Consider the following 12,735-nt stretch of genomic DNA (forward strand, 5'->3'; position numbering starts at 1 on the left):
TCTTACATCACATGCACACATATGTAGCCATGTCATTTGACGTTCTGCTCTATCCGTTATTTGTAAATATACCTTTATAGCCCATTCAATAAATCTGTGTTCTTGCCTGCTTCCTCAACATCTGGCAAAGCAATAGACATTGTAGTTATGGTGATCAAAGCTCAAGAACTAAAGAAGAAGAGTTCTAAGCTACAGTTCCAGCTCCGTACTGATGAGAAGTTAGAGGTGGACCTATGTCAGCCTCAGTATATTTATATAAGTACTTCTTTAGATGATGAACACCCTTCAACTTCAAAGTTGGGAGTGGATGAGAAAAATCATACAATTACTTAGAGGAAGTAGTTTCAAAAACTTCTTAGGAGTTTTGTAAAATAATTTAGAAGAGGTTGTTACTAAATCTTTCTGTCTGTTTTGACAGTTTTATCTGTTTATGGACAGCTCTAATTGGGCAAAGAAACAAACGTGATGTAGCAAAATAATTCTCAACAGTGCCTATAATAATTCAATATTTTCAACCAAAAGCTAAACTTTATTGCACCAAATTGCCTGATAAAGCTCACAAAACACACACACACACACACACACTCACACACACGGACAGCTGTGGCCTATAAGTCCTCAATTGTCCTTTGAAAATAGGCAAATTACAGAAGCTATTTAAGGATCTGAGAATGCCCAACAGCAAATTATATCTGTTTAGATTATGGTTTAAATTGACAAAATCAATTCTCTAATTGGTAAGGGCATTTTTTCCTCACAGAAGGAACTAATTTTATGTTTATATTAATAAGATAGTTTCGAGGCACTATTCATTTGAAATTCACTGAAAGTTAATTCCCCAGAAAGAACTTGATTAACCAATTCATGGAGTTTCCAACTTGGGTAACAGACATCTTACTTATATTTATGATAAACACACAGGAAGCAAGAGAGCCCCAAGAGGTGAAGTGGCTTGCCCAAGCACACACAATTAGAGGCAGAACCAGGGCCACAGACTCATTGTCACTTTTGCTTGGAGCAGTGATTCTCAACTAGTGGCAATTTTGTCCCCCAGGGAACATTGGGCAATGTCTGCAGATATTTTTCATTGTCACAACAAGTAGGAAGACACTAATTGTATCTAGCAGGTAGAGGTCAGGGATGCTGCTAAACATCCTAAAACACACAAAATAGCTGTCCAACAAAGTGGTGCCAAGGCTGAGAAACCCAGCGATAGAGTCACTTTCATGTGCACGCATGCGTGTGCACATACACACACACACACAAACGTGCAAATAAATGCAAAGATGACAAAAAGAGGATAAAATAGCTATCTAAATTATTTCTAACACTTGTTTATAAGCAAAGTCAAGAAGAGTAATAACAACAGCAAGCCTTAGAGTTTTCTATGATCTTCTCTTTCACTCATACTTGACTTCCAATGTCAGCATATCCTGTCATCTCCACCTTCAAACTAGATCCCCAAATCAGCTGCTTCTTACCACCTTCACTGATGACTCCTAGTTCTGGTCATCATTATCTTTAGCATAGACCAATGCATTAGCATCCTAAGTGGAATGTCTTCTTCAGCTCTGTACCCATTCAGCCAGTTTTCAGCTCAGCAGCCACAATAACTTTAACAATGAAAACCTGATCATGTCACTTCCTCTTTATAAAGATTAGTCCTCCACTCAGACTAACACTCTATCCCAGTGTGCTGTTGGAAATGTGTGGGGCATATTTTTGGCTGTCATGATAAGCTCGGTGCTACTGGCATTTAGTACCTGGGGCCAAAGAAAGTTAATTTTCCTGCAATGGGAGAGGTTATGAAGAACTGACTTGTCCAAGCCTTTTAGCACCTCTGGTAGGATGCAGTAGTTCATCGCCTACCCCAACTCTCCATCTTGCTCTCTATGCTCCAGCCATTGACCGTCCCCCATGATCCTTGGGCCTGCAAATTATGTTTTAATATCAAGGACTTGGCACTAGTTGATCCCTGCCTAAAAAACTCTTCCCCGATTATCCAAATATCTTACTCCCTCTCTTCATTCAGATATCTCACTTAAATTGTCATCTCATTAGAGAAACATTAAGTCACAATCTTAACTAAATTATTATCCCCTTCATTAAAGTGAGAGGTTAGTCTACTGAATGTTCCTTCATTTCACTTATCAACAGCTAATATTATTTTGTTACTGTATTCTGTTTATTATCTGTTTTCCTATGAGAAAGTGAGCTCCAAGAGGGCAGGGGCTTTGTTTACTCATCTTTGTCTCTTCAGTGCCTAAAACAGTGCCTGAACAGAAAATTATTAGAATAATGTGCAAGGAGTGAACAAATGAATGCATACCTTCACTTAGACAAAAAAAAAAAATCCCACTAGAAATGTGTATGTGGTCAGAGTAGAGAGAAAAATCACAAATGTCCTCTTAACCTGATGGTGGTACATTTAAAGAACCTAACATTACCAAAAAAAGAGAATCCCACACTCATCAAGTATTGCTTGCAAAATTATACTTAAGAAGTAGTCCTAATTGTTCTGTTAATTATTTGGTGATCATACCTTTGTGGACTGAGTATTACAAATAGATCAGGATATTTTTCTAATACTTCAGGTATCATGGACAAAAGGGGAAACATTCAATTCGATCTATTCACAAAAGATATAATTAATACCCTTATTAAGGGATACCAAATTTTATAGACTATTTTGTGCTGACAATATTAAATGTGTAAACTCAGTAGGAATGGTGAAGTAAGGAAAATTCTTCTTCATTAACTTTGATGGGAGCTGGGAGTCTGACAAAACTGCAATTGCCTTGGGGTCTGGTTTCAGGCCAAGGAGACAAACTTCTCTAAGAGAAAAGTTTGAGTTTGGAGAGACAGGCTCCCAGAAGTCCTCTGATTAGCAAGCAGAATATGCTGTCATCTCTAATCAAACTTTTCTGAGCTCTGATTGTCCCCATACATCACATTTAACCCCCTGGCTAAAGAACCACAGAGGTGTAGCAGAGCAAGGAGAATGTTGTTATGGAGAAAGAAGCACCTGTAATACTCATCATTTGGATATATGGACCCCATGTGTTTTGGGTCAGCTTCCATAATATGAGAGCCTGCAGTATTTTGGTGAAAGTGTTTTATTAGGAGCTACTGTCCAGAGAAGGGGAGTACAGAAAGCAGAATAGGGCTAGAAGAACAATCTAAACTAGGATGTAGTCTTAACAGGAATCTAGCTTTAGTCTGATTTTATGCAGAGCTCTGGAATACGAGGTATACTGCAGAATTGGTCCTCTTAGAAGCAAGGAAACCAGGCTTTCATACCCTTTGGCAATCCTTGGCCTTTGGCCACTCCATAAGGATGGGGTGCCACCTTCCTGGTGAAGAGCTCCCAATCCATGAAGGACAATTCTCTAAGAAGGAGGCAGCTATGAGACCTTAGCAACCAACAATCATGACAGCTGTGGGGAAAGAAGTGCCCCTATACTTTGAAGGACACTTGGATGAGGGAGCAACAGCATTTGCCTGTCAGCCAGTGTCTCAAAGGGACATGAATCACAAATACAATTAGTTAAAAAAAAAATACCCCAAAGTACTCTAAGTATTACTGCTTGGCACAGCATTATTCACAGTGGCCTTGGGAATCATGTCTGGCATCCTAAGTGTTTTCTGAGGGAATTCTGCTAATATAGGGCAATGTCCACATGGTATTTGTAAAGCCAAATAACATCTTCTTCTGTCCTTGAAATGCCCCAAGCCTTTTACAAAGAGTCGTACTAACAAGTCTCAGAGAACTGTGGACAAAACTAAGAAAAGGTGTTAAACATCAAATTTAAAAGTTAAAAAAGAGTCTATTTACCAATAACTTTGAATAATGATCAACTGAAACCCTTTCAGTAAGTCCTTTAGAAGTCTTATTTGCATGTATTTTTTTTTTTTTACTAATTTTCTTTTTAAAATAATTCTCTAATGCAGCTCAAGGTTTCCCAGCCTCAGCACTATGCACATTTTGGGCCAGATAATTTGGAGCTGTCCTGTGCATTGTAGGGTACTGATACAGTTTGGCTGTGTCTTACCTTGAATTGTAATAATCCCCATGTGTTGTGGGAGGGACCCAGTGGGAGGTAATTGAATCAAAGGGGCGGGTTTTTCTGTGCTGTTCTCGTGATAGTGAATAAGTCTTATGAGATCTGATGGTTTTATAAAGGGGAGTTCCCCTGCACATGCTCTCTTGCCTGCTGCTGTGGTGACTTGCTGTGGCAGCAAGGCATTCAAGAGGTGACTTAGGTGCTGTTATAGGCATTCAGTTTTAAAAAAGAAACAGACATAAAAGTTCAGAAAATTTGCAGCCTGATGATGCCATAGAAAAGAAAATCTCATTTTCTGAGAAGAAATTCAAGCTGGCTGCTGTGTAAGATGTGCCTTTGCTTCACTTCTCCTTTGCCTTCTGCCATGATTGTGAGGCCTCCCCAGCCATGTAAAACTGTGAGTCCATTAAACCTCTTTCCTTTATAAATTACCCAGTCTCAGGTATGTCTTTATTAGCAGTGTGAGAACAGACTAATACAGGTATTTAGCAGCACTCTGGCCTCTACCTACTAGATGTCAATGGCATGCCTGCTCCACCTCTTCAACCTCATAGTGCCAAATGTCCTCTGGAAGGTAAAATGATTCCTAGTTGAGTACCATTGATAAAGCCAAAGGAAATCAGGACAATCTTTGGAGTCATGGCAGGGCTATCCACTATGTGTTTTAGGCAAGCTAAAAAGTAATTCTAAGCCTTGGTTTTCTCATTTGTGAAATGGGAATAATACCTACTCTACAGGCTTATTCTAATGATGCAAGTAGATAATATTATATAGCATACCACTTGAAATATTAGTCAGTGTTTCTTTTCTTCCTTTCCTTCTGGACTGAAATATTTTCAAAAGTGGTTTGCATTCTTATGAATAGAATACTGGATATAAAAGACCATTTTATACAAATTAGAACATGATACATAGTTTTACTTCAAAGATCCAACATTGATAGAGAAAAAAACTGATTTATCCCAACTGTCCCTTTTCAGTTTTTATTAACTGTTCTTTGAAGAAAGTATATTGGGAATTTAAATAGGCATTTATAACAACTAACATTTTCTGAATGCTTTAATAAGTGCCAGATTCTGTTGTAAGCACTTTATATTGATTATTTCCTGAGTAAATACAACTATCCTCAATTTATAGATGAAAAACAGAAGGCAGAAAGAGGTTAAGTTTTTCACCCAAAGTAACAGAAAATGATGAATGATATGGTTTGACTGTGTCCCCACCCAAATATGATCTTGAATTGTAGCTCCCATAATTATCATGTGTTGTGAGAGGGACCCGATGGAAGACAACTGAATCATGGGGGTGGTTTCTCCCATACTGTTCTCATTGTAGTGAATGTCTGGAGATCTGATGGTTTTATAAGGGGAAACACCTTTTGCTTGGCTCTCAATTCTCTTGTATGCTGCCATGTAAGATGTGCCTTTCACCTGCCATGATTGTGAGGCCTCCTCAGCCACATGGAACTCTAAGTCCATTAAAGTCATTTTTCTTCCAGTCTCGAGTATGTCTTTATCAGCAGTGTGAAAACAGACTAATACAGTAAATTGGTACCAGTGGAGTAGGGTGCTGCTGAAAAGATACCCCAAAATACAGAAGTGACTTTGGAACTGGGTAACAGGGAGAAGTTGGAACAGTTTGGAGGTCTCAGAAGAAGACAGGAAGATGTGGAAAAGTTTGGAACTTCCTGGAAACTTATTGAATGGCTTTGACAAGAATGCTGATAATGATATAGACAATGAAATCCAGGCTGGGGTTGTCTCAGATGGAGACGAGGAACTTGTTGGGAACTGAAGTAAAGGTGACTCTTGCTATGTTTTAGCAAAGAGACTGGTGGTATTTTGCCCCTGCCCTAGAGATTTGTGGAACTTTGATCTTGAGGGAGATGATTTAGGGTATCTGGTGGAAGAAATTTCTAAGCAGCAAGGCATTCAAGAGGTGACTTAGGTACTGTTATAGGCATTCAGTTTTAAAAAAGAAACAGACATAAAAGTTCAGAAAATTTGCAGCCTGATGATGCCATAGAAAAGAAAATCTCATTTTCTGAGAAGAAATTCAAGCTGGCTGCAGAAATTTGCGTAAGTAATGAGGAGCCAAATGTTAATTGCCAAAACAGTGGGGAAAATGTCTCCAGGGCATGTCAGAGACCTTTATGCCAGCCCCTCTTATCACAGGCCTGGAGGCCTAGGAGGAAAAAATGGTTCCATAAGCTAGGCCCAGAGCCCCCCTGCTGTGTGCAGCCTAGGGACTTGGTGCCCTGTATTCCAGTTGTTCTAGCTATGGCTAAAAGGGGCCAAATGTATAGCTCGGGTCATGGCTTTAGCGGGTGCAAGCCTCAAGCCTTGGCAGCTTCCATGTGGTATTGAGCCTGCCTGTGCATAGAAGTCAAGAATTGAGGTTTGGGAACCTCTGTCTAGATTTCAGACAATGTATGGAAATGCCTGGATGTCCAGACAGAAATTTGTTGCAGGTGCAAGGCCCTCATGGAGAACCTCTGCTAGGGCAGTGCAGAAAGGAAATGTGGGGTTGAAGCCCCCGAACAGAGCAAAGGCCCACTGGGGCACTGCCTAGTGGAGGTGTGAGAAGAGGGCCACCATTTTCCAGACCCCAGAATGGTAGATCCATTGACAGCTTGCACTGTGCATCTGGAAAAGCCACAGACATTCAATTCCAGCCAGTGAAAGCAGCTGGGAGGGAGGGTGTACCCTGCAAAGCCACAGGGGTGGAGCTGCCCAAGACCATGGGAACCCACCTCTTGCATCAGTGTGACCTGGATGTGAGATATGGAGTCAAAGGAGATCCTTTTGGAGCTTTAAGATTTGACTGTCCTGCTGGATTTTGGACTTGCATGAGGCCTTTAGTCTCTTCATTTTGGCCAATTTCTCCCATTTGGAATGGGTGTATTTACCCAATGTCTGTACCCCCATTGTATCTAGGAAGTAACTAACTTGCTTTTGATTTTACAGGTTTACAGGTGGAAGGGACTTTCCTTGTCTCAGAAGAGGCTTTGGACTGTGGGCTTTTGAGTTAATCCTGAAATGATTTAAGACTTTGGGGGACTGTTGGGAAGGCATGATTGGTTTTGAAATGTGAGGACATGAGATTTGGGAGGGGCCAGGGGCAGAATGATATGAGTTGGCTTTGTCTCCACCCAAATCTCATCTTGAGTTGTAGCTCCCATAATTTACACGTGTTGTGGGAATGACCTGGTGGGAGATAATTGAATCATGGGGGCAGTCTACCCTATGCTTTTCTCATCATAGTGAATGATGAGATCTGATGGTTGTATAAGGGGTAATCCCTTTTGCCTGGTTCTCAATTCTCTCTTGTCTGCCGCCATGTAAGACACCATGATTGTGAGGCCTCCCCAGCCACATGGAACTGTGAGTCCATTAAACCTCTTTTTTTAAAAAAAAATAAAATAAAATACCCAGCCTCCAGTATGTCTTTATCAGCAGCATGAAAACAGACTAATACAGTGGAGTTTGAATTTATACTGAGGTAGCCTACTGGAAAGTGGAAGAGCTACGACAAAACCTAAAAAGACAGTTGGTGGTTTGGGAATAGAAATACCACAGGAAAAGTAGCTACAATGATAGCTGAGGGTATTTTGTTGGTCAGCCTGTAACGTCCAATCCTCAAGACACAATTAAGACCTTGCATTGAATTAAGACCTTAGAGGCCCTAAGCATCGAAGAATTGAAGTTGCCTGTCTCTGCCCTCACCTGCCATATGCAATTTAAATTAAAGCAATAAAAAATAAAATAAATTTTTGAAATTCCAATACAGTTTAATTTTTTCCATTATGAATATATTAATGCTTTTTGAAACACTGAATATTGCATTTTAAAAATATTTTATCATGTTTAGCTTGGTTATTGGGTATTCAGTACTAATAACTCAGAATCTCTTGATCCTCCTGCAAACTTATGGCTATTGAATTTATGATCTTGACCTTGGCTGTGGAATGAAGAGTTCATGACTTTGGACTGGTAAACTTGGTTCACTCATCTAACCTTGGTTGGACAGCCTCATTTAGATCTTTCATGTTCATTTTGATCTAGGGCAGACACCAGCAGACTTTTTCTGTAAAGGGCCAGAGAGTAAATACCTTAGGCTTTGTGAAGCATGGGGTGTCTGTTGCAGCCATTCAATTCTGCCACTGTAGTTCAAAAGCGGTTATTGACAATATATGAATAAATTGACATAGCTGTGTTCAATATTTTATTTACAAAAACAAGCAGCAGGCAAGATTTGGCCTGTGAGCCACAGTATGCCAACCTCTGATCAAGGGTCCTCTTTTCTGTGTATACTTCCTTAACCATCAATTCTTCATGCTTTCAATGCAGTGCTTTGCCTACAATTATATTATATTGCTGCCAAATAGGTGATGATTCATTTTTGGCCTTATGATCCAGAAGGCCTGGCTTCCCTAGAAGTGGTGACCCCATCGTTTATGATAAATAAACAACTCTTTATAAAAATGGAAAAAAATACAATAAATGCTCCAGATAGATTAATAAATTACACCATTAATAAAGATATATCATAATTAAAGGAAGTATTTCTGGAGAATGGTGCCTAGAGGAAATGCTTGCAATCATGCCACTATTAAGCGACAGATGCAAGAGTAGAATAGAGCAGAGCTCCTGAGCCTCAGTCTGGTACATTTTACTGTACCCTTTTACCTCTTTCCTCCAATCCTGCTTACCCTGTGCTTTGAATAAAACACTTCTCATCTACTCTGTGTCTCTGAATTTAATGTTTAAGGGCTCTGATGTCTATGCTCTTTTAGGTAAAAGTTCTCTTCACATGGTTGTGGCTAAAAAGAGGAACCAATGATTGAGTGACAAAGTCCAGTGGCTATTTCTTAATTCTCACTCTCCTTGACCAACATAATTCATTTGACTTTTTCTTTTTATAACCATCTTTTCCTTCTAGAAATTTCCTTCCCTTATGGTTTCCCAGCATTGTTTCTCAAGGTTCCTTTTCCTCTCACAGTAGTTCATTTTAAATTTCTTTTACTGGCTCTTTGTCCATGTAAATGCTGGTGTTCCCCACAGTCTTGTCCTCAGTCTTTTTATTTTTCCATAATTCTCTCAGAGATCTCTTATCCATTCCCATGGCCTTGACTACCGTTGACCTGCTGAATCTTGCAAAATCTGTATCTTGTCCCTTTTCTGAGATCCATATTTCTATTTTCAACCAAACACAGTCATTTCTGCTATAATGTGACTTATGTATTCCAACATTATGCAAAATCATGCAACAAAAACAATAGGACTTGTAGAAAATCAGAGTTAGAAGAACAGTCTGCCAGTTACTGTAGTGGACTGAATGTTTATGTATTCCCCAAACTTTATATCTTGAAATCCTAGCCCCTAAGGTGGTGGTATTCTGAGGTGAAGCCTTTGGGAAGTGTTTAAATCATGAGGCTAGAGCTCTCATACATGGGATTATAAAAGAAACCCCAGAGAGATCTCTTGCCCCTTCTACCATGTGAGTTACAAATAAGAAGATGGTTATCTATGAGGAAGTGAATCCTCACCTGACTCTGAATCTGCTGATGCCTTGATCTTGAACTTATCAGCCTCCAGAACTATGAGAAATACGTTTCTGTTGTTTATAAGCCAGCCACCGGATTTATGGTATTTTGTTACAGCAGCCAAATACACTTAAGACAATGACACAGAGAAAAAGATAGAAACCTAAGAAAAGCAATGTCACAATTTTACACATATTAAATGGTTAATAAATGCACAAATACTACAATAAATATGGCACTTTACCTTAAAGAAGACTTGAAGTTTGCTTGTAGAAATGTGATTTGAAATCGTTGTACTCTGTGTTATTCTGAAGTGGTAGAAAGAGGGCTATGTAAAATCAGTCGGAAAGTTGTGAAACCAGATGTGGATGGGTGTGGCTCATAACACAGGCTGCAAACTGGGATAGTGTGTAGATGTTTGAGGTAAGCATGTGTGCAAATTTTGGTATTCCTGTGTAGTTTGGTTCACCTGTGTGCAGTTTTCTGCATTCGCCTAGTGTTTTTTGTGGATGAAATCACACATAAGCAAATGCAAAATTCTTGTTATGCTCAAATTATCTCCTAATATATTCATATCATTGGAACACATTCAAGGTTTTACAAGTGTTATGCCAGAACTGATGCCTCCCAGGCATCTCAGTCTCAACACATCAAATCATGATATGTCCAACTATTTTTTTCTGCAAAGTCTTTCTTTCTCCACAAAGTCTGTTGATGCCATCGACAAATAGCCAACTTCCTTAAACAGAAACCTTGACATGGTCTTCAACTACCTCTCTGTCACTCATTACATCCAATTAGTCATCAACTACTGTCAATTCCACCTCATAAATGTGTCTCAAGTTCATCTTCTCTTCTCCACTGTGGGAAATGTACTGATTCAAACTTACCGTTTCTTGCTAGAACTCTTGCAAGAGCCTCATACTTGGTTTTCTGGCTCAATTCTTATCTCCCAACACCTGATATTTTAAACAGCCATCATGATGATCTTTCTCAGAGCAAGTTTTCTAAGAGTAAAGGCACTGAGTTTAACTCTCTGTCCTGCCCTACTATCTGTATGAATTTAGGTAATTTTCTTAACCTCTTTATACCTCGGCTTCCTCATCAAGAAAAAGGAAAATCTTGTGTCACAGATTTGTTGTGAGGATGAGACATTTAAAGAGCTTAGCACAGTGTTCAGCATATGTGTTAAATGAATAATAGTTATAATCAGTATCATTATTATGATTATGATTATCATTGTCATCATCATATCATTGCCACCATCAGGATATCATTATTCCAGAAAAGCTGGAATTAAGTTCTCCAAGCTGAAAAACCAGACTTTTTAGCTTTTACTTCATTTATTTTAATTCAATACATATGTCATATATTAAATGCTTACTGCATCCAAAGCAGTACCAAGGGAGACACTCAATTAAATCTAACTACCAAGACTGACAAAAATTATGTATTAATATTTCCACCTTAAAGCAGATTGTCATGATGAGTATAAATAAAGTACAAAGGGATTATAGGAAAGGAGATAAATTCTAGTGGAGGATTTTGGAGGCCTTTGGGGAGAAAATAATATTTCAATGGTCATGAGGATTGGGTGGCCTTGAGAGCCAGCTATAAATGATAATCTCTATTTTAGAAACATGATGTGGTTTGTATGTGGGTGGAAGAAGGAGAGTTTAAAAAATGACAACTATGTCTATTGCGGCTGGAGTGCGGTAGGCAGGATGAAAGGAGCTAGAATGAAACATGAGTTACTGATGAACTGGGTCAAGGTGAGGGTTCAGCAGGTCTTGTTCATTCTACTTTTAAGTGAAGTCTGAATCCATTCATTCATCTTCATCCCCACTATTGTGGCTCCAACCCAGGACACGGCCTTCACTCACATGGAATACTGCAAACCTTTCCTATCCAAATCCCTTTCTCTGGCCTGCAGAGCTTTGTGCTGTCTTGACTTTGCTATAATACACCTGCATTAACCACACCCCTTATCTCAGTCATGATGGTTTTCTTATGACCCTTGAAGAAGACAGGTCTGTTACCATCTTCAGACTTTGACTCTTGCTGCTCCTCTACCTAAAGTTCTTCCCCTTTTCTTTGGATGACTAACTTATTCTCACCATTCAAGTCTCAGCACAAGTATCTCTTCTTCAGAGAAAACTTTCTTAACAATCCTATTCAAAATAGACCACCTTGTCACTCTCTATAGCATCACCATAGATTACATATTGTTTATCGCCTATCAATTCCACCCAGACACAAGCTCAGTAACTGTTCTGGCTCAACATTGTATCTGTAGTGCTTAAAACCACTCCTGTGCATACTAAGTGCTGAGAAGTTCTGGTTCAATGGACACATGACTATAGGTAGGTACAGGCTATACAGTTGGATAGGAAAGGCCCTGAATGACAGACTGCCGTATTTAGGTTTTTCTCTGTGACAGTAGAAGTTTTGTGAGTGGATGTGTTTTCTCTTCCTTCTCAGCTTCTTCTCCACCTAAGTCCCCACTCATTCGTCATGGCTCAACTCAGGCTCCACTTTATAACAGTGATTATCCTTGGTCACATATGTAAATACTCTCTCTTTTTCTCTCCTTTGCACCCTTGGCTTTTAAATAAATACTATTTATGTTGTTTGGGGCACTAATCATATGCTGCAAAGAATTACTTGGTATTTTTCCATCTGTCTAAATTTATCATTCCAAAAAGATATCTGAATCTTTTAAGGACATCATGTATGACCTATGCCCTGTGGTTCTTGCCATGCCTCTTATAGGTCTGAGGTGCTCCAGAAGTTTCTTGTGTGCTATCTGGTTATTTTTAAGGTAATTAATATTCTTTCAATTTCATTGTGTGAATTGTCTTCAATTCAACACATATTTATTGTGTGCCTAGAGTGTGCTGTGTTCTGTGGCATATAAAGATGAGAATGGTACAGTCTTTGCACTCAGGTAGTCCATGACCCACCTAGAAAAAGCAGGTGCATATATCAAATGTAATAATTAAAGTGCTGTTATATAAGTTTGTGCCGACTGCAATGAGACCATGAATGAAAGATCAACTGATTTCATCAGAAGTGAAAAAAGGTGGTTGTACAAAGATAAGAAACTCAATTGAGTTGGGACCATGG

The 12,735-nt window shown here is 39.2% G+C and overlaps 1 long non-coding RNA gene across 1 annotated transcript in view; it reads left to right on the forward strand.

Moving 5' to 3' along the window:
• Positions 1-12,735, forward strand: part of LOC129033946 (uncharacterized) — a 115,869-nt gene that overhangs the window by 12,648 nt on the left and 90,486 nt on the right. The gene's annotated exons all lie outside the window — the stretch shown is intronic.

Source organism: Pongo pygmaeus, chromosome 2 (assembly GCF_028885625.2).
Source record: "Pongo pygmaeus isolate AG05252 chromosome 2, NHGRI_mPonPyg2-v2.0_pri, whole genome shotgun sequence".
Classification (NCBI taxonomy): Eukaryota; Metazoa; Chordata; class Mammalia; order Primates; family Hominidae; genus Pongo; species Pongo pygmaeus.